Source organism: Ovis canadensis, chromosome 1 (genome assembly GCF_042477335.2).
Source record: "Ovis canadensis isolate MfBH-ARS-UI-01 breed Bighorn chromosome 1, ARS-UI_OviCan_v2, whole genome shotgun sequence".
Lineage (NCBI taxonomy): Eukaryota > Metazoa > Chordata > Mammalia > Artiodactyla > Bovidae > Ovis > Ovis canadensis.
This window is the reverse complement of record NC_091245.1, coordinates 27,310,254-27,337,389: the sequence shown is the minus strand read 5'-3', so window position 1 is coordinate 27,337,389 and position 27,136 is coordinate 27,310,254. Positions and strand designations below refer to the sequence as shown.

Below are 27,136 nucleotides of genomic sequence, written 5' to 3'. Positions count from 1 at the left end.
ACTCTTTTTCCTATTTGGAATCAGTCTGTTGTTCCATGTCCAGTTCCAACTGTTACTTCCTGATCTGCATATAGGTTTCTCAAGAAGCAGGTCAGGTGGTCTGGTATTCCCATCTCTTTCAGAATTTTCCACAGTTTATTGTGATCCACACAGTCAAAGGCTTTGGCATACATTCACACAAAAACTTATCTGTGAATGCTCAGAACATTATTCATAACACCAAGAGGTAAAAATGATTCAAAGATCTATTAATTGATAAATGAATAAAATATGGCATTATATATTAACAAAATATAATAGTGTATGATAATTTAAATGGATAAAGTTTTGCTATATGCTATAACATAGATGAAGCTTGAAAATATCATGGTAACTGAAGGAAGCAGACACAAAAACCTACAGATTACATGATTCCATTTATATGAAATGTCCAAAATAGGCACAGAAACAAAAAGTAAATTAGTGGGTTGCCAGCAGCTGGGAGGAATTGGAGGGAAATGGGAGTAACTGCTAACAGATACAAGATTTCTTTTTGGAGTGATGGAAATGTTCTAGAATTAGATAATGGTAATGACTTCAAGACTCTGCAAATATATAGAAACCACTGAGCTATGTATTTTTAAAGGATGAATTTTATGGTATGGTATGTGAATTACATTTCAATTAAACAAAAAAGAAACAAGAAGTGTCCAAAAATGATGGGGACATATCAAAGGACACAGAAATCAGCTTGAAGGAGCTTCCACTGACCTAACCAGAGAGATTCTAAACATCAAAGTAAATAAGGGTAGCAACAGATTATAACCATTGGCTTAAAAAAAGAAAGTAATGAGTCTTTACAACATAAATGAATGAATTCCAAGTGTAATGAGGAATGGGGTATTTTCATAGTTTCAAAATTCCTCTCCACAAAAATACTAATTACAAAAAACAAGGAGTCACTTCAGAGGCAAATCTTGGCAGATGTCACCTTTCATGAGTGATCAGAGTGAATGAACATCATCAGTAATAGGACAAACAAACTTCATGCTCCCTGACAGATCGCAATAAAAAGGACACAGCAATGTGCACACTAGGGGAGGTTGGGAGAGGATCTGGGGGGAGGGGTAGGTAAGGTATATGGTAACTCCCTGTACTTTCTGCTCCATTTTTCTCTGAACCTATAACTGCTCTAAAAAAATAAAGTTTACTGAAGAGAGATCAAGGTAGTGAAGCAGGAGAACAGTGGAATTCATCTCCCTCCAAAAACACATCAAAAATACATCTCCATGTGGAACCATCTCACTGAACACTAACTGGAGACTGGCAGAAAGACTCTTGTACAACCGAGGCTACAGGAAACATCCACACGGAATCAGGTAGGAAAGGAAGAAAAGTGATCAGGTGGGGGACTGTGCGCTTGGGAGGGGACTCAGAAGAAGAAGGGGATTTCACAGGCGGAGAACCTCCCTGGGGAGTGAGCCACTGAAGCCGCATACTGGGAGCCACAGCCCAGGGGTTCGATGCCAGGAAGACAAGTCTCCTTGGCTGGTTGAAGGGCTGGTTGTACTAACAGAAGGGCTGTGGGAAGGGCTGTGGGCTGTGGGGAGCATGCACACCCTTGCTAACTTCCAAAACAGGGTGGGGAGGTCAGATTGAAACTGCATAAAACACTGGCTGGCTTCCCAACCAAATGAAACATGTGATCCCAAACTCAGTACTCTTGACCAAAAAGGACATTATTTGCACATCTGGCAAAACGAGAAAGGTCTGACAACTGGATGGTGGTAATGCATCAAAGTTCATTCCCTAATTTGATGGCTGTGTTGTAGTTATGTACAAAATCCTTTTTTGAAGGGAACATTTTCAAACATAGTAGGGGATGCACCTAGCAACTTACTCTCAAATGGTTCAAAGAAAAAAATTCTCTGTACTATACTTGCAAATTTTCTATAAACCTGAGATAGTTTTTTTTTAATTTAAATGCACTAAAACTATCATATTTTAAATTTCCAGAGTACTTTCTTTTTCTGATCCTTTTTATGACATCTTTATCTTACTTCATGGACATAATTCTTTTCTTACTTCTTTAATATAATTACCTACAATTTGCTCTGACTTTTTTTCTTTTTTCCTAAACCTTCTGTTTCAATACTATTTCCTCCAAGTTCCTGTTTTGTGGTTTGATCTCTGTCTTTCACACTGGATGCTGTCCTCAAATGCCTCACATTGAACAAATGAAGTACCAAAAGCGAACTGGAAGCTCTGCACGTGTGGCTTCTCAGCTGGAAGGCTTCCACTGCATGGCGACTGGGGGGGAACAAAGCTATTTCATTGGGAGACCTCCAACTGTCAGTATATCTAGGTCTTTTCTTTGGACTCCTGAGAAGAGTCGTATAATCTCCTATAAGGAGGCGTCGAGATGTAATACCAGGTAATCACTGTGTGAAAGAAGAACAGAAGATGGGAAGGGTCTCTCTTTAAAATATAGGATTTCCCTTTATCCTCCTGCTTTTACTTCGGAACTTCATCCTTTGATCTCTGTTATGTCTCATGTCCCCAAGTCTTGACCCTCTTTAGTTTCATTTTCCAAGGAAAACCTTAGATTTTGGAGTAGTCTTTTCATTGTATAAGATGGACCTCTCAGAGAATTTAAATCCTACCTCCCTTTATGTCCACCTCTTATTCAAAATGGAAGTCACTAAATATCATATATGTACAAATGATTGTTAAACAACATGGGTTTGAACCATGTGGGTCTATCTATATATGGATTCTTTCAATAGTAAATATTATAGTACTACATGATCCACTGTTGGTTGAATCCACGGATGCGGAACCGCAGATATGGAAGAACTATGTATATAGAGTTGATTATAGGGTTATATGTAGACTTTCCACTGTACGGAGAGTCAGCGCCACATGTTCAAGGGTCAATGGTACATCTCAAAGAGGAATATGATTATTTAATTCAGTAGTTTCTTCCTGAGTATCTCTTCTTTTTTATTCTATTAACCAGAGACCTTTTAGACACTGTTTTGAATCTCAGTCTTAAGGGTCTTTTACAGCACTTATGTGATTGCTCCTCGGGTGTCTCCTTCACTGTTACTTCCTCTATGCCATATACTAATTACAATGAACATATGTGCATTCATGCATAAAATATTCCTGAGCATCTACTATGTATCAGACATTGTTTTAATCATTAGGTTACAATATCAACAAGACAATGGCCTTGACCTAACAGTACCCAATGTTTCATAGAAGATGGATAAGTAGACTTAAAATACGAAATACTGTGATATATACTAATTGATATTAATATATGCACTGGGTACTATGGAGCCAAAGAAGATGGGAATCCAAATCAGACTAGAGCAGGGGTATATTATTTGGGGTAGGATGGGCTACTGTAAGAAATACTCCAATAATTTATTATTGCTAATTATTTATTATTATTGATGGTCTTTGCGGTGGGCTGAAAACTTCCTAAAGAGGAGATGCCTGAAAAATAAGATTTTGCCAGATGAAGGCAGACAGAAGCACTCTTTTCTCACACTCATATGTGAGAAAGCTAGGGGACAAGAAATACCTAGCCAACTCCAAGTCCAGAAATTTTGGTGAGGAAAGTACTACTGCTAGGTGCCTTAAGAACTCAGTCTGCCAGACACTGTCAGACCCAAGCCTCGATCCTTGAAGCTTACATGGAAAACCAGAGCACTCAGCCAGAGCACACAACACTCCAATAGTGAATGGCATAATCCGTCTCTGAAACCAATCTCACCCACATTCCTTCCCTTCCCACCACCATTTCTATGCATTAAATAATCATAAGACTTGAAAGAAAACAAAGAAGATTCCTAGTCAGAAAAATGTCAATGATTAAGAAGTCTTGCTCTATCAGAATTAATAAAATACTTCCAATTTTCTGCTGGAAATGACTGCTCTTCAGAATTAGTCTAAACATACAAAATAAAATAATGTAATTAAATCTGTATTTCTGATTCCTTATCCTAAAGTAAGATTTAACTATTCAACACTTGTGCGATTGACTAAGAAATATTCATAACATTAATCAGGTAGATATACCAATTAATTGGGTAGATTTTCTCTTAATAATATTGCTCAAGTTCATGCTCTTCGTCATGCTGAAATTACCTGTCTATGCCCAAGGTAGAAGTTGACTCTGAAAGGAAGAAGCCAAGCACTGGTAGAGAAATTAGCATTTTGATGTAATTCAATAGGAATTTTAAAACATCTTTTTCCCTGGACTTAAGCCAAATCTTTTTTGTAAAAAAAGCAATATTCCTGATTTAATAAGAGACAGTGTCATAAATGAAGCAATTAGAATATATATTCATGAGCATTAGTTTCTATAAAGCTATTTGTTTTCTCAAGTTCAAGCTCTCAAGAGAAATAAGATCACTAGATTTCTTACCTTTTTTCCCTTACACATGTGATAAGGAACGGACCTCTATGTGTTTACTCATGATGCTTGCTGCACTACCAGCCAGTCCTGCTGTTTCAGTGTGCTCTGTTTGATCCTAAAGAAAAAACACATTGCTCATTATATCTGCTAAAGCAATAAGCCCCAATTTTCTTCATATCAATCTATCATAGCTAGACAAATAAAAGCTATTCCAATTATATCTTCAGATTCAAAGACCTGGCCAGCATGGAATGCAGCAGCAGACGTATTATATTGTCTAAAAAGGCCCAAAGCTAAATGTTTCAATGAATAGTTAAGAATTTCCACACACTTCTTATTTTCAATGAGTAATACAAAGTGAAAGATCAAAGCCAGGTACTTTCTATCCAATGACTATGGTAATTCATAAAAACACCTTTTATTTATATTTCAATAGGCCTTCCACGAATCCAAAGCTAACAAAACTGCTGCTTCACAAGAAAGTCCTCTGTTAGTGATTTTTTTCCTGTACACAGAATTCTTAAACTGAGATCAAAAGATTTCTGTTAAGATTTTTTAATGCCAAACAACTGTTTCTCCTCCAAATGGAGTCCCTTATGATTTCAGCCTCTCTCTGCTGCTTAGAAGCAACAGATTAGCAGTTGAAACTAATCAGAATAAAACTAAGTATCTCATATTATCTGTATAAAATATCTAACCTATGCTCAAAACAGTTTCAAAATAGAAGAGTATCCTAGATATGATCTAGTAAACATCACTTAATTTTAAAGTTATCTGGCAATAAAAGAAATTCTTCTGACATTATTTCAAATGTAATTCTATTATCTGATGTGAAAATGATGTGCTTACTAAAATAAGTATTCTAAAAGACCAAAGCGTAAGCCTTTGACTTTGTGGATCACAACAAACTGTGGAAAATTCTTAAAGAAATGGGAATACCAGACCACCTGACCTGCCTCCTGAGAAATCTGTATTCAGGTCAAGAAGCAACAGTTAGAACAGATTGGTTCCAAATAGGAAAAGGAGCACATCAAGGCTGTATATTGTCATCCTGCTTATATGCAGAGTACATCATGAGAAATGCTGGACTGGATGAAGCATAAGCTAGATTCAAGATTGCTGGGAGAAATATCAATAACCTCAGATATGCAGATGACAACACCACCCTAATGGCAGAAAATGAAGAAGAACTAAAGAGCCTCCTGATGGAAGTGAAAGAGGAGAGTGAAAAAGTTGGCTTAAAACTCAACATTCAGAAAACTAAGATCATGGCACCTGGTCTGATCACTCCATGGCAAATAGATGGGGAAACATGTAAACAATGAGAGATTTTACTTTTTTGGCTTCCAGAATCACTGCAGATGATGACTGCAGCCATGAAATTAAAAGATGCTTGCTCCTTGGAAGGAAAGCTATGTCCAACCTGGACAACATATTAAAAAGCAGAGACATTACTTTGCCAACAAAGATGCTAGCCAACAGAGTCTAGTCAGGGCTATGGTTTTTCCAATAGTCATGTATGGATGTGATAGTTGGACTATTAAGAAAGCTGAGTGCCAAAGAATCGATGCTTTTGAACTATGGTGTTGGAGAAGACTCTTGGAGAGTCCCTTGGACTGCAAGGAGATCCAACCAGTCCATCCTAAAGGAAACCAGTCCTAAATATTCATGGAAGGAATGATGCTGAAGCTGAAACTCCAATACTTTGGTCACCTAATGCAAAGAGTTGACTCATTGGAAAAGACCCTGATGCTGGGAAAGATTGAAGGCGGGAGGAAAAGGGGATGACAGAGGATGAGATGGTTGAATAGCATCACCGACTCGATGGACATGAGTTTGAGTAAGCTCCAGGAGCTGGTGACAGACAGGGAAGCCTGGTGTGCTGCGATTCATGGGGCTACAAAGAGTCAGACACGACTGAGCGACCGAACTGAACTGATTCTAAAAGGCCAGGAATTCAAGGTTCCAGAGAACAATTTTTAAAAGTGGAATGAAAAATAAATTTATATTTTAAAAAAAATCACTGATGAAAGATTTTCCTGTCTTGAGAACTTGGAAAAATATATACATGCTGTATACTCTAAATGAGAAGAGCTACCGATGCTAAGAAACAACTTCCATCTATCAAATAAATGATAAAATCATATCAGAAGTATGTAAGGGCTGTATAGGATAGAAGCTCCAAAGTCAAAATGAGAATGAGGCCAAAGTAATACTTCTAATAACTAGCTAAAATTAAATATATATATATATATCTAAATTTCAAAGTCAAATTCTGAGTGTGTCTATTTTAACATGTGAGGCAAGTCCAATAATATGATGTAACTGTCTCAAACATCATAGGTTTTCCTTCCGGATCCCTCTGACCTTCTAGCCTCAGCTGGTAAAATCTCAAGCCTGGTTAAATTCGACTATCTACCTACTCCATACATTCCCGTAAGCAGCTTAAACAAGGCTAAAGGAAAACCCACACAAGAAGGTGACTCCTCTCAACTTCACATTTATGACTTCACACTACATTTTCCTTAGTTAGTCTACTTTCAACCCTGTATCTCATCTTCACCTTTCTGATATGCCCCAAATCCTTCAGTTGAAAGGTTTCACAATTCAATTCTACCAGAAGATAAACCTCTAGTTTCCTACAGGACAAGAAGGAAAATTACTTGACTACAAAAGAGAAGGTGGAATACCTGCAAAATTAACCACTCCTAGCACAGACTTCCAACCAATCCTGTTTTAACACCACACCTCACTGAAGCCTTTAGAGATCCCTAACGCCTCCACATCTATGGTGGTACTCACTTGCTTCTCATCACAGCTCCCTCTGAAGGTAATTTATAGTCTTTGTTTTAAAACCTTTCTTTACTTTTTCTTTTTTATAGCTTATTTTTTCATTTATCTTTTAATTTAAAAATTTAGATAATTTTAAATTATACTTTCCACTTATAGTTATTACAAAATATCAGCTATATTCTCCATGTTGTACAATACATCCTTGAGCCTATCTTACACTCAGTAGTATGTATTAATACCTCCCACTTCCTGGCCCCTACATTGCCCCTGTCTCTCTCCCCCTGGGAACCACAAGTTTATTCTCTCTGTGTTTCTTTTTTTGTTATATTTGCTAATTTCCTATATTTCTTAGATTCTGCATATAAGTGGTAACCTATAGTATCTTTCTCCGACTTACGTTATTTAGCGTAACATCCTCCAAGTCCATCCATGTTGCTGTAAATGGTAACAGTTCATTCTTTTTTATGGCTGAGGAGTATTCCAACGTACATCTATACCACACGTTCTTTATGCATTTATCTACTGATGTACACTTAGGTTGTTTTACATCTTGGTAATTGTAAATAACACTGCTATGAACACTGGGGTGTGTGTATCTTTTTCAAATAGTGTTTTTGTCTTTTTCATTTATATAACTTAAGAGTGGAACTGCTGAGTCATATGAAAATTCTATCTTAAAAAAAAATTTAAAAAAAAATTCTATCTTTAGTTCTTTGAGAAAACTCCATATTGTTTTCACAGTGGCTGTACCAATTAACATTCCCACCAACAGTGTAGAAGGGTTCCTTCTCCTCCACATCCTCTCCAGCACATATTATTTGTGTCTTTTCAGTAACAGTCATTATGACAAACCTATGATTTTTGAGAGTTACATAATATTACTGGACTTGCACCACAGGTTAAAAAGACACACATACTCAGAATGTGACATGATATCACATTATGGTTTTTATTTGCATTTCCTGATGGTTAATGATGTTGAGCATCTTTTCATGTGCCTGTTGGCCATCTGTATTTCCACTTTGGCTATTTAATTCTTCTGCCCATTTTTAAAACAGGTTGCTCTTATGATGTTGAATTTTATGAGCTGTCTATACTTTCACCCATTCAGTAGGTTGTCTTTTCATTTTGTTAATGGTTTCCCTTGTTGTGCAAAAGCTTTTAATCTTAATTAGATCCTATTTACTTACTTTTGTTTCCTTCACTTTAGGAGATGAATCCAAAAAAATATTGTTGCAATTTATGTCAAAGAATGTTTTGCCTATGCTTTCCTCTAGGAATTTAATAATATCCAGTCTTGCATTTAGGTCATTAATCTATTTTAAGTTTATTTTTATATATGACATTAAAGAATGTTCTAATTTCATTCTTTTAAATGTAGCTGTCCAATATTCCCAGCATCATTTACTGAAGAGATTGTCTTCCCCACTGTATATTCTTGCCTCCTTTGTCATAGATTAATTGACCATATTTGCATGGGTTTATTTCTGAGCTTTCCATCTTGTTTCATTGATCTATAAGTCTGTTTTTGTGCCAGTTCCTATTGTTTTGGTTACCATAACTTTGTAGTATAGTCTGAAGTCAGGGAGACTGATTCAACCGGCTCCATTCTTTCTCAAGATTGTTTTGGCTGTTTAGGTACTTTTGTGTTTCCAAACAATTTTTAAAATTATTTGTGCTACTTCTGCGAAAAATACCATCAGTATTTTGATATGGATTGTGCCTGGAAAATCCCATGGATGGAGGAGCCTGGTAGGCTGCAGTCCATGGGGTCGCTAAGAGTTGGACACAACTGAGTGACTTCACTTTCACTTTTCACTTTCATGCACTGGGGAAGGAAATGGCACCCCACTCCAGTGTTCTTGCCTGGAGAATCCCAGGGACAGGGGAGCCTGGTGGGCTGCCGTCTATGGGGCCGCACAGAGTCGGACACGACTGAAGTGACTTAGCAGCAGCACTGTAACTACAGATTGCCTTGGGTGGTATGATCATTTTAACAATATCAATCATTCCAATCCTAGAATACAATATATGTTTCCATCTCTTTATGTTGTCTTCAATTTCTTTCACCAGTATCTCACAGTTTTCCAAGTGCAGGTCTTCTGCCTCCTCAAGGAGGTTTATACCTAGGTATTTTATTCTCTTTGATACAATGCTGAAAGTGAAAGTCACTCAGTCATGTCTGACTCTTTGCAACCCCATGGACTATACAGTCCATGGAATCCTCGAGGCCAGAATACTGGAGTGGGTAGCGTTTTCCTTCTTCAGGGGATCTCCCCAACCCAGGGATTGAACCCAGGTCTCTCGCATTGCAGGCAGACTCTTTACCAGCTGAGTTACAAGGTAAGCCCAAGAATACTGGAGTGGGTATGGGATCATTTCCTGAATTTTTCTTTCTGCTATTTCGTTGTTAGTCTACAGAAATGCAATAGATTTCTATGTATTAATTTTATATCTTACAACTTGACTGAATTTGATAAGCTCTAGTAATTTTCTGGTGGTGTTTTTTAGGATATTCTGTGTATAGTGTCATGTCATTTGAAAACAGTGACAGTTTCACTTCTTCCAGTTTCACTTCTTCCTTTCCACTTTATATTCCTTTCCTTTTTCTTCTCTGATTGCTATGGGTAGGACTTCCAAACTATGCTGGATAAGAATGGCATCCTCAGTTTCAGATGTTCCTGATCTTAGAGGAAATGGTTTCAGCTTTTTACCATTAAGCATAATGTTAACTGTGGATTTGTCAGATATGGCCTGATTCGTGTTGAGATATGTTCCTCAATGCCTGTTTCTGGAAAGATTTTTTTTTTTTAACATAAATGAATGCTGAATTTTAGCTAAAGCTTTTTCTGCATCTATTGAGATGAGCATATGCTCTTTACTCTTCAATTTATTAATGTGGTATATTACATTGACTGATCTGCAGATATGGAAAAATCCCTACGTCACTGGGATAAATTCCACTTGATCATGGTATATGACCATTCTAATGCATTATTGGATTTTAGTTTGCCAGTAATATGTTGAGGATTTTTGCAGTTATGTTCACCATAGTGGTATTAGTCTGTAATTTTCCTTTTTTATGATATCCTTGTCTGGTTTTGATACCAGAGTGATGGTGGCCTTATAGAATTAGTTTGCAAGTGTTCTTTCCTCTGCAATTTTCTGGAACAATTTCAGAAGGACAGGTATTGGCTTTTCTCTAAGTGTTTGACAGAATTCATCTGTGAAGCCGTCTTGTCCTGTACTTTCGTTTGTTGGGAGTTTTTAAATCACAGTTCCAATTTCAGTACTTGTGACTGTTCACATTTTCTAGTTCTTTTTGGTTCAGTATTGGGAGACGGTATCTTTCTAAGAATTTGTCCATTTCTTTCAGGTTGCCCATTTTATTGGCACATAGATGCTTATTTATAATAGTCTGATACAATCCTTTGTATTTTTGTCTGTGTCTGCTGTAGCTTCTCCTTTTTAATTTCTAATTTTATTGATCTGAGCCCTTTCCCTTTTTTTCTTGATGAGCCTAGCTAAAGCTTTATCAATTTTATCTTTTCAGAGAACCAACTTTTACTTTCCTTGATCTTTTCTGTTTTTTTTCATTTCTATTTCATTTACTTCTGCTCTGAACTTTATTCTTTCTTTCCCTTTTCTAACTTTGGTTTTGTTTGTTCTTTCTCTAGTTACTTTAGATATATGGTTGCTGCTGTTGCTAAGTCGCTTCAGTCGTGTCTGACTCTGTGCGACCCCATAGACGGGCAGCCCACCAGGCTCCTCCGTCCCTGGGATTCTCCAGGCAAGAATACTGGAGTGGGTTGCCATTTCCTTCTCCAATGCATGAAAGTGAAAAGTGAAAGTGAAGCTGCTCAGTCGTGTCCGACCCTCAGTGACCCCATGGACTGCAGCCCACCAGGCTCCTCTGTCCATGGGATTTTCCAGGCAAGAGTACTGGAGTGGGGTGTTGCTTATCTGATTATACATATCAATAATTAGCTTAAAAGTAAATGGATTAAATGCACCAACCAAAAGACATAGACTGGCTGGGCAGATGAAAACATGTACATGTATGCACTTCCACTTATCACATCATTCTGCTTGACCCCCTCCCAAATTGTATGCAATTATTTTATACTGTTAGGTTAATCATGTTCCCATTATGGCTTGCAACTCTAATTATCTTTTATTTCTTGTCTGGCTATTGATTGTGAAAACTGACAAACATCTTCATTAGTGTGGGAAAAAAACACCACGCATTTGTATTCTCTTCCCTTCACAATTACTGTATTTGATATCCACAACGGCTTATTGTGGACACAGATGATTTTACTACGTTTGTCGTTTAACCTCCCTACTAGTTTCGTGTGTGGATGATACACTACTTTTACTATATGTCTGCCTTTGATGGTGAGTCTTTTCATTTCATAACTTTCTTGTTTCTAGTTGTGGCCTTTTCTTTTTCGCCTGGAGAAGTTGTTTTAACATTTTTTGCAAAGCTGGTTTGGTGGTGCTGAACTCTTTTTAACTTTTTCTTGTCCATAAAGCTTTTGATCTCTCCCGGTAAGGTATTATTATTGATTTTAAGCTTTTCCCTTTCATCACTTTGAATATATCCTGTCACTCCCTTCTAGCCTATAGTTTCTGCTGAAACTGATAGCCTTATTGGGAGTTTCCTTGTATGTTACTTTTTGCTTTTCCCTTGCTGCTTTTAATATTCTCTCTTTATCTTTAATTTTTTGTCGTTTTAATATAATATGTCTTGGTGTGTTCCTCTTTGGATTCACCATATATGAGATTCTATATATACTTAGGTGACTGTTTTCTTTCCCAAGTTTGGGAAGTTTTCAGCTACTATCTTCCAGGCCCTTTCTCTCTCTCTTCTCCTTCTAGGACCCCTATAATGCAAATATTAGTGCACTGACTTATAGCATCACAGAATGGTTTTTTGGAAGGAACCAAAGAAATTCAGTAAATGCACAGATGTACACTATAAAATACAGCATAGAGTGCCTTAAATACAGTTCAATACACACAGGAAAAAGTATCTTTTTTATTCTGGATCTGTCACCTCCCAATGTGACATTAACAGTCACTTAATTCTCTACATTCTCACAATACATTTATATCAATAACACTTTTCACATTACATGGTAATTTCTCTTTATAAATGTGTTACACCCCACTGAACAATAAGCCACTCAAGAAAGGAAGCCTTTTTTATTCATCCCTTTATACCAATACTTCAGCACAGTGCTTGTCATAAACTAGGTATTAAAAACACATGGCATAATTAATTAAGTATAGCATGGCAAGGATTCCAAATCAATGGCTCCTAACTGTATCCCCTCCTTCTATTTCTACTACAGCTGCCTTAGTTTAGGCCCTGATTAGTTCTCATCCAGATTGGTTCAGTATAGTTTCCAAACTAATGTCACTATCTCCTTTTGTCTAGAAAATATATCCTTTCATAGTTCTACCAAAGTAACTTTTTAAAAGAAAATCAGGTCACATTATTTTTCTGCTTACAAATATTTAGATAGCTCTCCATCTCACCTATTTAATGGACATATCTCTGGATGTCACAATGATGGGTCTTCATTTGCTACCATATATACTAGCCAGATTGATTGTACTTTCCTAGTTAACTGAATGGATCCTCTTCCTCCTTTCCCCCAAGATGAAGTGTAGCTTTTTAGCATGGCATAGAGATCCCTTCAGAACTTGGTCTTTCACTACTTTCCAAAGCTCCAATCATACCAAACTACCAATATTTCTTGTGAGACGCTCTACCAAGCTTCTCTATCATTGCATGTTCTATACCTATGTTGAACTACTTTTGATTTGCCTAACTTGCATTGCCAAGGTTCTGTTCACTTCAGCTCAACCTGGGAAGCCTTCCTCAATTCTCTACAACCTGTTTTAGAAGAGTCACCCTATGTTCTTGTCATGCATCTCTTTACTAACGGCAGCACAGACCAAATTAATTTACATTAATTAATGTAAAGAAGTAAGTAAAGAAGAAGACAGTAATCCTGTCTGTCTTCCCCACTGGACTGTGAATTCACTGAGAAAACGACTGTCTTCATTCTCTTCAAGCCAGGGCATGGCACATATGCATGCATGCTCTGTTGCTCAGTCCTGCCTAGCTCTTTGTGACCTCAGGGACTGCAGCCCACCTCTGTTCATGAGATTTCCCAGGCAAGAATACTGGAGTGGGTTGCCATTTCCTTCTCTAGAACATCTTCCAGACCCAGGGATCGAACCTGCATCTCTTGCACTGGCAGGCAGATTCTTTACCACTGAGCCACTTGAGAAGCCCATAGTGTTCAATAAATATCTCATGAAGAAGTAAATCAAATGAAACTAATAATGTTCATACTTAAGCAATAAACTTCATGATGAAGATTTCTTCCTAAGAAATAAATATTTATGAATATGTGTGTGTTGGAAGAGAGAGGGCCAGTAAACAAATACAAGAGAGAAACGAAAAGCAGAAATTTTCTAGTAGGAGAGAGAAAAAGTGTCAAAGATTTAAATAATTGGGAAATGTTATTGTTAGTATACAAACATAGGTCCTTTGACATAACAATTACCCTTCTAGACATTTATCTTAAGGAAAAAAATAGAAAGGATGTAAAACACGTTAACTGTGAGATTGATGTTTTAACACAGTGTATAGAGAGAAAAATCTAAATGTCAAATGGAAATATCAATTTACAAAATGGTGCAAATGGTAAGACTCCACACTTGGGGAAAAACATAAAAGCCTTTAAAACTATATACACTATAATAGTCTCAATAGTGTTTGGGTAATTAACATTTTCTTCAAACTTATCTATAGCCCCAATTTTTTTTAGGATGAATATGTACTATTTATTAATAAAAGGGAAGAGAATGGAGCATCCATGAATTTCAATGAGTAAAAACCAAAGTACTTCAATTTTTACTTTCAAATATGAAAACTGAAAAAGGAAGGAAGCAGGAAAGACAAGTATTTTAAAAGACTATCTCCCTGGGATGTATAACAGATGATTAAAATTTTAATTATAATATAGGGGAAGTGAAAGAAGAATCATCTAAAATTAAGAAACCAAGATTTTAAAAAACCTGTAAGGAAAAATGACAAGAATAAAGATGATGTTTAAAATATAAAATACAAACAATTTATAGGACACTATGATGTGGGATTGTTTACAATATAAGAGATTAAGGCAATAATTTCCAAAATCCTGGCTGCACATTTAAAAAAAGAAAAAATAAATTAGAAGATATTCTCAGTTAAATATTGTTTCCTGTCTTGTCTCTGGTTAATACTATTCACCTGAGAACAAATTCAGTAGCTGCTTAACATCCAAACTTCTTAATAGTATTTCCACCAAGAAGTCTGACAAACAGTCTAACTCAATATATACAAAATTACATTTAACATCCCAAAGTCCTCATTCTTGTTTTCCTATCTCAGTCTGGGCAGGGATCTCAAGGTAGGTGGAGGTGGTGTTCAGTTGCTCAGTTGTGTCCGACTCTTTGTGACCTCATGAATTGCTCCATGCCAGGCTTCCCTGTCCTTCACTATCTCCCAGAGTTTGCTCAAACTCCTATCCATTGAATCGGTGATGGCATCCAACCATCTTATCCTCTGTCCTCCCCTTCTCTTCCTGCCTTCAATCTTTTCTAGCATCAGGGACTTTTCCAATGAATGGGCTCTTCACATCAAGTGGCCAAAGTATTGGAGCTTCAGCTTCAGCATTAGTCCTTCCAATGAATATTCAGGGTTCATCTCCTTAGGGGACTTCCCTTGTAGCTCAGCTGGTAAAGAATGCACCTGGGTTCTATCCCTGGGTTGGGAAGATTCCCCTGGAGAAGGGAAAGGCTACCCACTCCAGTATTCTGGCCTAGAGAATTTCATGGACTGTATGGTCCATGGGATCACAAAGAGTTGGACACGACTGAGCGAACTGACTAGTTTGATCTCTGTGCTGTCCAAGGGACTCTCAAGAGTCTTCTCTGGCATCACAGTTCAAAGCCATCATTTCTTTGGCATTCAGCCTTTTATACTGTCCAGCTCTTCCATACATGACTACTGGAAAAACCATAGCTTTGACTATATGGACCTTTGTAGGCAAAGTAATGTCTCTGATTTTTAATATGCTGTCTAGGTTTGTCATTGCTTTTCTTCCAAGGAGTAAGCGTCTTTTAATTTCATGGCTGCAGTCATCATCCACAGTGATTTTGGAGCCCAAGAAAATAAAGTCATTCACTGTTTCTATTGTTTCCCCATCTATTTGCCATGAAGGGACCAGATGCCATGATCTTAGTTTTTTGAATGTTGAGTTTTAAGCCAGTTTTTTCACTCTCCTCTTCCACCTTCATCAAGAGACTCTTTAATTCCTCTCTGCTTTCTGCCATAAGGGTGGTGTCATCTGCATATCTGAGGTTATTGATATTTCTCCCAGCAATCTTGATTCCAGCTTGTGCTTCATCCAGCCCAGCATTTCACATGATGTATCTGCATATAAGTTAAACGAGCAGGGTGACAATATACAGCCTCGATGTACTCCTTTCCCAGTTTTGAACCAGTCTGTTGTTCCATGTCCGATTCTAACTGATGCTTCTTGACCTGCATACAGGTTTCTCCGGAGGCAGGTAAGCTGGTCTGGTATTCCCACCTCTTTAAGAATTTTCCACAGTTTGTTCTGATCCACACAGTCGAAGGCTTTGGCGTAGTCAATAAAACTGAAGTACATGCTTTCCTGTAATTCTCTTGCTTTTCCTATGATCCAACGGATGTTGACAATTTGATCTCTGGTTCCTCTGCCTTTTCTAAATCCAGCTTGAACATCTGCAAGTTCTCAGTTCATGTACTGCTGAAGCCTAGCTTGAAGGATTTTGAGCATTACTTTGCTAGCATGTGAAATGAGTGCAATTGTACGGTAGTTTGAACATTCTTTGGCATTGCCCTTCTTTGGGATTGGAATGAAAACTGGCCTTTTCCAGTCTGTGGCCACTGCTGAGTTTCCCAAATTTGCTGACATATTGAGTGCAGCACTTCACAGCATCATCTTTTAGGTTTGACATAGCTCAGTTTGAATTCCATCACCTCCACTAGCTATGTTCATAGTGATGCTTTCTAAGGCCCACCCACTGACTTCACACTCCAGGATGTATGGCTCTAGGTGAGTGATCACACCATTATGGTTATTCAGGTCATTAAATCTTTTTTGTATAGTTCTTCTGTGTATTCTTGCCACCTTTTCTTTTTTTTTTTTCCTTCCAAATTCCCTTTTTTTTTTTTAAATTTTTTTTAAAATTTTAATTCTTACATGCGTTCCCACCAGTCAGAATGGCTGCGATCCAAAAATCTGCAAGCAATAAATGCTGGAGAGGGTGTGGAGAAAAGGGAACCCTCCTACACTGTTGGTGGGAATGCAAACTAGTACAGCCACTATGGAGAACAGTGTGGAGATTCCTTAAAAAATTGCAAATAGAACTACCTTATGACCCAGCAATCCCTCTGCTGGGCATACACACTGAGGAAACCAGAATTGAAAGAGACACAGGTACCCCAATGTTCATCGCAGCACTGTTTATAATAGCCAGGACATGGAAACAACCTAGATGTCCATCAGCAGATGAATGGATAAGAAAGCTGTGGTACATATACACAATGGAGTATTACTCAGCCGTAAAAAAGAATTCATTTGAATCAGTTCTGATGAGATGGATGAAACTGGAGCCAATTATACAGAGTGAAGTAAGCCAGAAAGAAAAACACCAATACAGTATGCCACCTTTTCTTAATATCTTCTGCTTCTGTTAGGTCCACACCGTAGGTATGACATATTATATTTCCAAAGATGGGGAATTCCCTGGCAGTCCAGTGTTAGAATTCCATGCTTTCACTACTGAGGGCCCGGTTCAATCCCCGGATCAGGAACTAAGATCCTACAAGTCCCATCCTACAGCTCAAAAAACAAAAATTACCAAAATGGCTGCTGCAATAGCCATTCCATCCCACATAATCTTCTTTAAAGAACAGTAAAATCTATATCCCCTTCCTCTAAACACAGGCAAAGCTTCATGACTACTTTGGCTAACAGAGTAAATAAAACAGGAGGGAGACAACTTCTAAACCTAGGTCATAATATATAATAGATACAGCTGAGTCCCTTTGCTCTCCACCTAAAACTGTTACAACATTGTTAACTGGCCATACTCCAATACAAAATTAAAAGTTTTAAAAATTGCTATTCCTTTAAATAAATCAGAACTGGAAAAAAAAAAAAAGCTAATAGAGTTCCTGCCTGTTCTTGGGACACTCAGTCTTTGAATCCAGTTATCCTGCCAGAGAGACCACAGGGAAAGGCTACATGTAGGTGATTTGGCCCATGAACCTTCCCAAATGTGAATGAGCAAACCTCTAGCCCCAGACACTGTCTGGCTACAATTTCATGAAGATCCTTAAAAGAGAACCACTTAGCTAGTTCAATCAATCCCTAGAATCACAAGACAGAATTACATTATTGTGGTGAGACATTATGTTTTTGTGCAAATTATTATATACCAATAGATATAAACAATAGTAGGTTAGTAATTTGACACTCTTCAATCCAATCTCATATGAAAATTCCATGAAAAAAGGGTAAGAACCATAAGAAGGACAGGCAAAAAAGAAGACCCCTGATGGCAGCCTCTCGGCTACTGGCTTATTTTTAGCTCTAGTTCCAAATTTACATATGTCACTCAATAAAAAAGCCTTTGGGCTTCTCAGAGTAGTCTAGAAAACATAATCATTACTCAAACAAGAAGGTAGGTGAGAGAAGGGGGTCTTATCTCCTTCTCTAGAAGCTTACCAAAGTTTTCCTCTAAAGAGTTCTCATAAATGCATTTTTTCATCTCTTTTACTTTCCAGTGTTACTTTAGTACTCCTTATAGATTGGCACCCTGGGAATTCATCCACCTAGCCAGTTCCTTAACTAATCTATGCATCATGATCCACCTGGCCCACCAACCCTAAAACTTCAGTGCCATTCTGGATTCCACCTCTCCTTCTCCCTCGCCTTTACTTCACTCTAACACCAAGTGTTGCCAATCTTGCCTTTTAAACCTCTCATATCTATCCACTGCTCTCCATTCCCAGGCCATATTCCACACCATCAACATCTTTCTGTTGCTCAGATTTCTGCAAGAAATCTGTCTCCCTGGCCCCCATTTTGCGTCCATCTAGCCTATCCTCTACGCAAATAAAAAACACAAATTTGATGATATTACTTTCATATTTAACACCATTTAATGGTATCCTGTTGCCCTGAGGATAAAGCCCATACCTCTGTAACACACCTTTGTTGATTTGGTTTCTGCTTACCTCTCTAGTATGAAACATTCTCTTTAGTCTCAAATCCTTGCTCTATACACTGATCATCCTGATCAACTGAACTTTAGATTCTCAATACTGCTCATCTCCATTTCTCAAAACAGGCCTTCATACCAATACATGCTACAGTATAGATGAACCTTGAAAATCTTATGCTAAGTGAAACCAGTCACAAAAGATCACATACTGTATGGTTCTGTTTATACAAAATGTCAAGAACAGGCAACTCTTTAGAAACAGAAAGTAGATTAGTAGCTGCCAGGGGTCAGGGACAAGAGGGAATAGGGAGTGAATGTTAATGGGTACGGTGTTTCTTTGGGGGTGATGAAAATGTTTTGGAATTAGGTGGTGATGGTTGGAAAACTGAATATAACTGAAAACCACTGAATGTGAACTTTAAAAGAGAGAATTTTATGATATGTGAATTATATCTCAAAACTATTGAGGAAAAAACAGGTCTTCACATATTATTATTTAGGCCTGGAATACTCTGCGCCCACCAATATTACTCAACTACTTCTTGCTTATCCTCCTTTTCCTACCCTAACCATGCACTCAATATGCCAGCAAATTTGGAAAACTCAGCAGTGGCCACAGGACTGGAAAAGGTCAGTTTTCATTCCAATCCCAAAGAAAGGCAATGCCAAAGAATGCTCAAACTACTGCACAATTGCACTCATCTTACATGCTAATAAAGTAATGCTCAAAATTCTCCAAGCCAGACTTCAGCAATACGTGAACCGTGAACTTCCTGATGTTCAAGCTGGTTTTAGAAAAGGCAGAGGAACCAGAGATCAAATTGCCAACATCTGCTGGATCATCAAAAAAGCAAGACAGTTCCAGAAAAACATCTATGTCTGCTTTATTGAATATGCCAAAGCCTTTGACTGTGTGGATCATAATAAACTGTGGAAAATCCTGAAAGAGATGGGAATACCAGACCACCTGACCTGCCTCTTGAGAAATCTGTATGCAGGTCAGGAAACAGCAGTTAGAACTGGACATGGAACAACAGACTGGTTCCAAAGAGGAAAAGGAGTACGTCAAGGCTGTCTATTGTCACCCTGCTTATTTAACTTCTATGCAGAGTACATCATGAGAAACGCTGGACTGGAAGAAACACAAGCTGGAATCAAGATTGCTGGGAGAAATATCAATAACCTCAGATATGCAGATGACACCACCCTTATGCAGAAAGTGAAGAGGAACTAAAAAGCCTCCTGATGAAAGTGAAAGTGGAGAGTGAAAAAGTCGGCTTAAAGCTCAACATTCAGAAAACGAAGATCATGGCATCTGGTTCCATCATTTCATGGAAAATAGATGGGGAAACAGTGGAAACAGTGTCAGACTTTATTTTTTTGGGCTCCAAAATCACTGCAGATGGTGACTGCAGCCATGAAATTAAAAGACGTTTACTCCTTGGAAGAAAAGTTATGACCAACCTAGATAGCATATTCAAAAGCAGAGTCATTACTTTGCCAACTAAGGTCCATCTAGTCAAGGCTATGGTTTTTCCTGCGGTCATATATGGATGTGAGAGTTGGACTGTGAAGAAGGCTAAGCGCTGAAGAATTGATGCTTTTGAACTGTGTTGTTGGAGAAGACTCTTGAGAGTCCCTTGGACTGCAAGGAGATCCAACCAGTCCATTCTGAAGGAGATCAGCCCTGGGTGTTCTTTGGAAGGAATGATGCTAAAGCTGAAACTCCAGTACTCTGGCCACCTCATGCGAAGAACTGACTCATTGGAAAAGACTCTGATGCTGGGAGGGATTGGGGGCAGGAGGAGAAGGGGACGACAGAGGATGAGATGGCTGGATGGCATCACTGACTCGATGGACGTGCGTCTGAGTGAACTCCGGGAGTTGGTGATGGACAGGGAGGCCTAGCATGCTGCGATTCATGGGGTTGCAAAGAGTCGGACACGACCGAGCGACTGAACTGAACTGAAACATCATACTTCCATGAAGCCCTTCTGATCTAGGTCTAGAACAAGCGCTCCTTCTTTCCATATATCTTCATTTCCTCTATCACACCACTTATATGAATTATGAACATTTTTAAACTGTTAACTCCTCTTTCCAGGCTACAGAGGTTTTCCAGAAAAGAGACTGCTTCTGACTCATTGATCACTATATCCCACGTGTATGTGTGTGTGTGTGTGTGACAATGTTTGGCACAGAATAAATGCTCACTAACTTACTAGTGATCCAAAGTAAAATAATCAAAAAGCAAACTTTTAAAGTACTTCCACCCACAAAGGATCCCAAGAGTTGTGCTAAGACTGATAAGGCTCTAATGTAATTACCATTTTAAAGTTCACTAACGCCAACATAAAATTATTAGTTTGCATAATGAAGTTCAAACTTAAACTATGTTTTATCAGGGCTTTCTATCCTAGTCACAACTTCAAGCAGCTTCTATTAGTCTGATGACTCACCTTTAAAGAAAAAAGAAAAAGGTGTGATTCAAGAGTATCCATAAATACAGCAATGGAATATCTAGAAAACTGGGACTGGAATTTCAAATCAATGATTACCAATAAGTAACAGACTTGCTTTTCTGATGTTTAATCAAATGAACATTTTTATGAGCATTAGTGGAGTTTGGTAAAAGAACACTAGTGCAAGACTCTGGCAAATCCAAGTCTGAATTCATGGTCTAGCTTTTAACAAGGAGAAGGAAATGGCAACCCACTCCAGTATACTTGCCTGGAGAATCCTGTGGATGGAGAAGCCTGGTGGGCTGCTGCTCATGGGGTTGCATAGAGTTGGACACGACTGAAGCGACTTAGCAGGCATGTATGCATGCACTGGAGAAGGAAATGGCAACCCACTCCAGTATTCTTGCCTGGAGAATCCCAGGGACAGAGGAGGCCGGTAGGCTGCCGGCTATGGGGGTGACTGAAGTGATTTAGCCGCAGCAGCATCTAACAACTCTTGTTGCTTTGAGCAAGTTACCTAAACTTTCTGAGTCTTAGTTTCTTTATACTTTGTATGAACACTAACCTTGCCAGGGCAGTTTTAATAATGAAGAAAGTATTTATATACAAAGTGTCTTCCTTAGGTCTCATATGTTAAGTGTTCAATGAGTGGTTGCTATTACTATTCCTCATCAAAATGCAATCTATGTGAAAGAAGTACAACAGAAAACCGGAATGTGATCTGAACCATAAAGCCAACAGTGGACTAGTCAGTTTATACAATTAGTAATCCATCAGAGCCACTGGTCTTATGTGATCGATTCAAGTTTGAACAATGAAAAGAAACCCAGGAACAAAAAGTAACTTGACTATTTGCCTTTCTGAAGAGGCTAAGTATATTTGATCCTACAAAAACATGCTTTAAATACAATCTCACTCACAGTGGCAGAAAAAGGAATGAGATAATCTTTGAGAAGAGCTTTATTTCAGCAAGATCAAGACCAAAGTACAAAGAGGAAGATGTGGGAAGCTGACATTATTGCTATATCACATTCACACAGGGTTTCAATTTCCAGGATATCAACCTGGCATCTTTCACAAACATTGAATTCTCGGTCAAGAGCTATTAGGACCAGGTAGTTGCTTTCACTAGTACACATTGGGGGGGAAAAAAAAAGCAGAGTTGAACAAATATTGGAAAACATGGTAACAGATGTATCAAATATACACACCCACTGAAACCTCTAGAACAAAAACTGATCTGAGATTGGCAATGAAACAAGTTAACATGCGTAATTCTCAAGTCTAGAGTAATAAGACTCAAGACATAAAAACAAATTTGTGTATATAGACTATATTATTCAGATATACAACATCCTTTAAGTAGCGAACAGATGGTCCATGACTGGAACCACTAATGAACACTACAGTAGTTCAAGTCCATATCTTCAATTTTTAAATAGGTAGTAGGTATCTATTGTATTATCTTTGTCAATAGAACTCTAGGATTGCCTGCCTCTCATTCCATACACACACATAAATTTTTATTGCAAGATAAAAAGTCATATTCTGGGAAAACTAATCAATTTAACCAATTTATTAATCTGCTGTGGGCTCTTGGACTAAACTAACGAATTACAGACTCTCGTACGACTCTTGTACGCTATTCCTAAGAGACAACTGCAATCCCTGCCTTTCTGTGAGATTTGCTAGTACCCTTACAAAATTCTCCTTTTCCTTCAGTAACCTCTAATTGTTGCTTTAACTTACAACAAATATCTTAACAAATACACCTGCACAGAATGATATAAATTGAGACAAATGACATAAAAATCAGAGCTTTGAAACTTCCCAGTGGTTAAGACTTCACCTCCCAATCCAAGGGGCACAGACTGACCCCTGGCCAGGGAGCTAAAATCCCACACACCTCACAGTCAGAACATAAAACAGAAGCAAAGTTGTAACAAACTCAATAAGGACTTTTAAAAATGGTCCACATCAAAAGAAAAGATTATTTAAAAATCAGAGTTTCAACCTTAATCACATACCTAAAATTTCAAAGATCAGACACTAGCTTAGAAATTCTATGAGCTACAGTAGATAATAAGAGATACATTCACTGGGGAAGGGTCTTATTCTTTTAGATCACTTCAGGCAGAAGATTGACAGGAACATATAATTTGTACAGCACAAATTATACCTACCAGAAGTAATAACAAGAGTTTGTGTAAAGAACGGTTATGACTCACCATTAATCTAGTCACAACAAGTTATATATTTTACGTACAAACTACCAACTATTGAAAACCTAGTCAAACAGGTAGGTTCATAAAATTTTTACCCTAACATCTGCAGTAAAATGAGATCCTATGTTGTACCTGTCTTGACAACCTTGAAGGGGAACAATTTAGAGCACTGTATCTTAATTTTAACAATGTCAAGTTAAAGAAGAGCAAAATCTAATTGTATCAGCCAAACCTTTGGATAATAGTTGGAGGAAACAAGCCCATGCTCAAATTGTACCAGGAACACTACAACATTATTTAATAACAATGCAAAGAAAAGCTCTAACTACAGATGATCTTCCAGTTTTATCTTTGGCCCCCTTTTCTTCTAAAGCCTTCAACTACCATCCCCATGGGAATGACTCTCCGATTTCTCTAACCCTCACCTCTCACTCAAATTCCAGGGCCACAGCTGCTTCATCTACCCAACACACAATCCTCCTCCATTTAGATATTTGACCATAACTCGAATTTCAAATAGTTACCCTTCACACTCAAAAGGACTATTTTCATCGTTTTTTTTTTGTTGTTGTTCTTCCCATGTGGCATACAGGATCTTAGTTCCCTGACCAGGAATCAAACCCATGTCCCCTGCATTGGGAGCACAGAATCTTAACCACTGGACAGCAAGGGAAGTCCCAGGAGAGCTATTTCCTCAAAGACTTGTCTACTCTCAATGTCTCCCCTTCACCTGGCATGCATGCCCCACTCTTTTCCTGCTTCTTTTTCCATCTTCAGTTCAGTTCAGTTCAGTCTCTCAGTAGTGTCCGATTCTTTGCAACCCCATGGATTGCAGCACGCCAGACCTCCCTGTCCATCACCAATTCCCAGAATTCACCCAAACTCATGACCATCGAGTCGATGATGTCATCCAGCCATCTCACCCTCTGTTGTCCCCTTCTCCTCCTGCTCCTAGTCCTTCCCAGCATCGGTATCTTTTCCAGTGTGTCAACTCTTCATATGAGGTGGCCAAAGTATTAGAGTTTAAGCCTCAGCATCAGTCCTTCCAATGAACACCCAGGGCTGATCTCCTTTAGGATGGACTGGGTGGATCTCCTTGCAGTCCATGGGACTCTCAAGAGTCTTCTCCAACACCACAGTTCAAAAGCATCAATTCTTTGGCGCTAAGCTTTTTTCACAGTCCAAATCTCATATCCATACATGACTACTGGAAAAACCATAGCCTTAACTAGACGGACCTTTGTTAGCAAAGTAATGGCTCTGCTTTTGAATATGCTATCTAGGTTGGTCATAACTTTTCTTCCAAGGAGTAAGCATCTTTTAATTTCATGGCTGCAATCACCATCTGCAGTGATTTTGGAGCCCAAAAAAATAAAGTCTGACACTGTTTCCACTGTTTCCCCATCTATTTCCCATGAAGTGATGGGACCAGATGCCATGATCTTCATTTTCTGAATGTTGAGCTTTAAGCCAACTTTTTCACTCTCCTCTTTTACTTTCATCAAGAGGCATTTTAGTTCCTCTTCACTTTCTGCCATAGGGGTGGTGTCACCTGCATATCTGAGGTTACTGATATTTCTCCCGGCAATCTTGATTCCAGCTTGTGCTTCTTCCAGCCCAGTGTTTCTCATGATGTACTCTGCATATAAATTAAATAAGCAGGGTGACAATATAGCAACCCTCAACTATAGTAGATCACATCCCTCTTCTTTATGAAACCATTCTTCCATGACTTATGTGGCACTAAAATTTTTTTTCTCCTACTTCTTTGATATCTCCCTCACACTTTCATCCCTGACTCCTTCACCTTTACCCAATCTTAAATGTTGAAATGGAGCTTTCCCTGGTGTCTCAGTGGTAAAGAATCTGCCTGCCAATGCAAGAGACACAGGTTCGATCTTTGGGTCAGGAAGATCCCCTGGAGAAGGAAATAGCAACCCACTCCAGTATTCTTGACTAGAAAATCCCAAGGATAGAGGAGCCTGGTGAGCTACAGTCCATGGGGCCACAAAAGAGTCAGAAATGACTTAGCAACTAAACAACAAAATGTTGGAATTCCTCAAAGTTCTATATTTAGCCCTCTTCTTTCTTGATTTATATTCTTTTCCAAGAGAATTCTACTACAATTGCCTCAGACACTATCTGTTAACAAGTCCTAATTTCCTTTTCTCTACTTCAGACCTCTTTTCTGGGTTCTAAATCTATATATACAAGTGCCTATTTAAGTCTTTGTGTCTCACAGACATCTCAAACTTAATATGCACACCTACTGTCACCCTGCTTATTTAACTTCTATGCACAGTACATCATGAGAAATGCTGAGCTGGAAGAAGCACAAGCTGGAATCAAGATTGCCAGGAGAAATATCAATAACCTCAGATATGCAGATGATACCACCCTTATGGCAGAAAGTGAAGAAGAGCTAAAAAGCCTCTTGATGAAAGTGAAAGTGGAGAGTGAAAAAGCTGGCTTAAAGCTTAACATTCAGAAAACGAAGATCATGGCATCTGGTCCCATCACTTCATGGGAAATAGATGGGGAAACAGTGGAAACAGTGTCAAACTTTATCTTTTGGGGCTCCAAAATCACTGCAGATAGTGACTGCAGCCATGAAATTAAAAGACGCTTACTCCTTGGAAGAAAGGTTATGACCAACCTAGATAGCATATTCAAAAGCAGAGACATTACTTTGCCGACTAAGGTCTGTCTAGTCAGGGCTATGGTTTCTCCAGTGATCATGTATGGATGCAAGAGTTTGACTGTGAAAAAAGCTGAGTGCCTAAGAATTGATGCTTTTGAACTGTGGTGTTGGAGAAGACTCTTGAGAGTCCCTTGGACTGCAAGGAGATCCAACCCGTCCATTCGAAAGGAGATCAGCCCTGGGTGTTCTTTGGAAGGAATGATGCTAAAGCTGAAACTCCAGTACTTTGGCCACCTCATGTGAAGAGTTGACTCATTGGAAACGACTCTGATGCTGGGAGGGATTGGGGGCAGGAGGAGAAGGGGATGACAGAGGATAAGATGGCTGGATGGTATCACCGACTCAATGGACGTGAGTTTGAATGAACTCCAGGGATTGGTGATGGACAGGGAGGCCTGGCGCACTGCAATTCATGGGGGTTGCAAAGAGTCGGACACAACTGAGCAACTGAACTGAACTGAACTGACTTCTCGTAATAATCAGTGCTGTTTCTTCTCTGTTCCCTACATTATCAATTACCCAGATGCTCAGGACATAGTCATTCTCCATCTCTCCCTCTCCGTGATGGTCATCATCAACATTCAATCATGTCCTAAAATTGATAAAAATACACTTTCTCTGTCAACAACCACTACTTTGGTCCAAGCCACTATTATACCATAATTGGATTACAGAAATAATCTCTTAAATGATCATCTCATAGTACCTTTGTCACTTCCCCCAATCCACCCTTCACTCAGCACCTAAAGTAATCTTTTAAAAAGGTCTAATTAGGGGCCAACAAGGAAATCAAAAGACAGCTTTAAAAATATCTTTTAAAAATACCTTAAGAAAAATGAAAATGGAAATACAATATGCCAAAATTAATGGGATGCAGAAAAAACATTTCAAAGAGGGAAGTTTATAACCACAAACGCCTACCTAAAACTAAGAAAAATCTCAAATAAACAATCTAACTTTACACTTTCCTAGGAAAATAGGAAAAGAAGAACAGAAATAGCCCACAGTTAGTAAATGGAAGGAAATAAGAAAGATTAGAGTGAAAATAAATGAAACAGACACTACAAGACCATAGAAAACATCAATGAAACTAAAGCCAGGTTTTTGAAAACATAAACTTTAAGCTAGACTCACCAAGAAAAAACGTGGACTCAGATAAATAAAATTAGAAATGAAAAAAAAAAAAAGAAATGAAAGAGGATACATA

At 38.3% G+C, this 27,136-nt stretch overlaps 2 protein-coding genes across 3 annotated transcripts in view; both read right to left on the bottom strand.

The window, feature by feature from the left end:
- Positions 1-4,523, bottom strand: part of ZFYVE9 (zinc finger FYVE-type containing 9) — a 116,242-nt gene extending 111,719 nt beyond the window's left edge. For both annotated transcript variants that reach the window (XM_069591811.1, XM_069591820.1), the window contains exon 1: positions 4,418-4,523. The gene's annotated coding sequence lies outside the window, so the exon portion shown is untranslated. The remainder of the gene's footprint in view (positions 1-4,417) is intronic.
- Positions 1-27,136, bottom strand: part of SCP2 (sterol carrier protein 2) — a 981,293-nt gene that overhangs the window by 876,828 nt on the left and 77,329 nt on the right. The gene's annotated exons all lie outside the window — the stretch shown is intronic.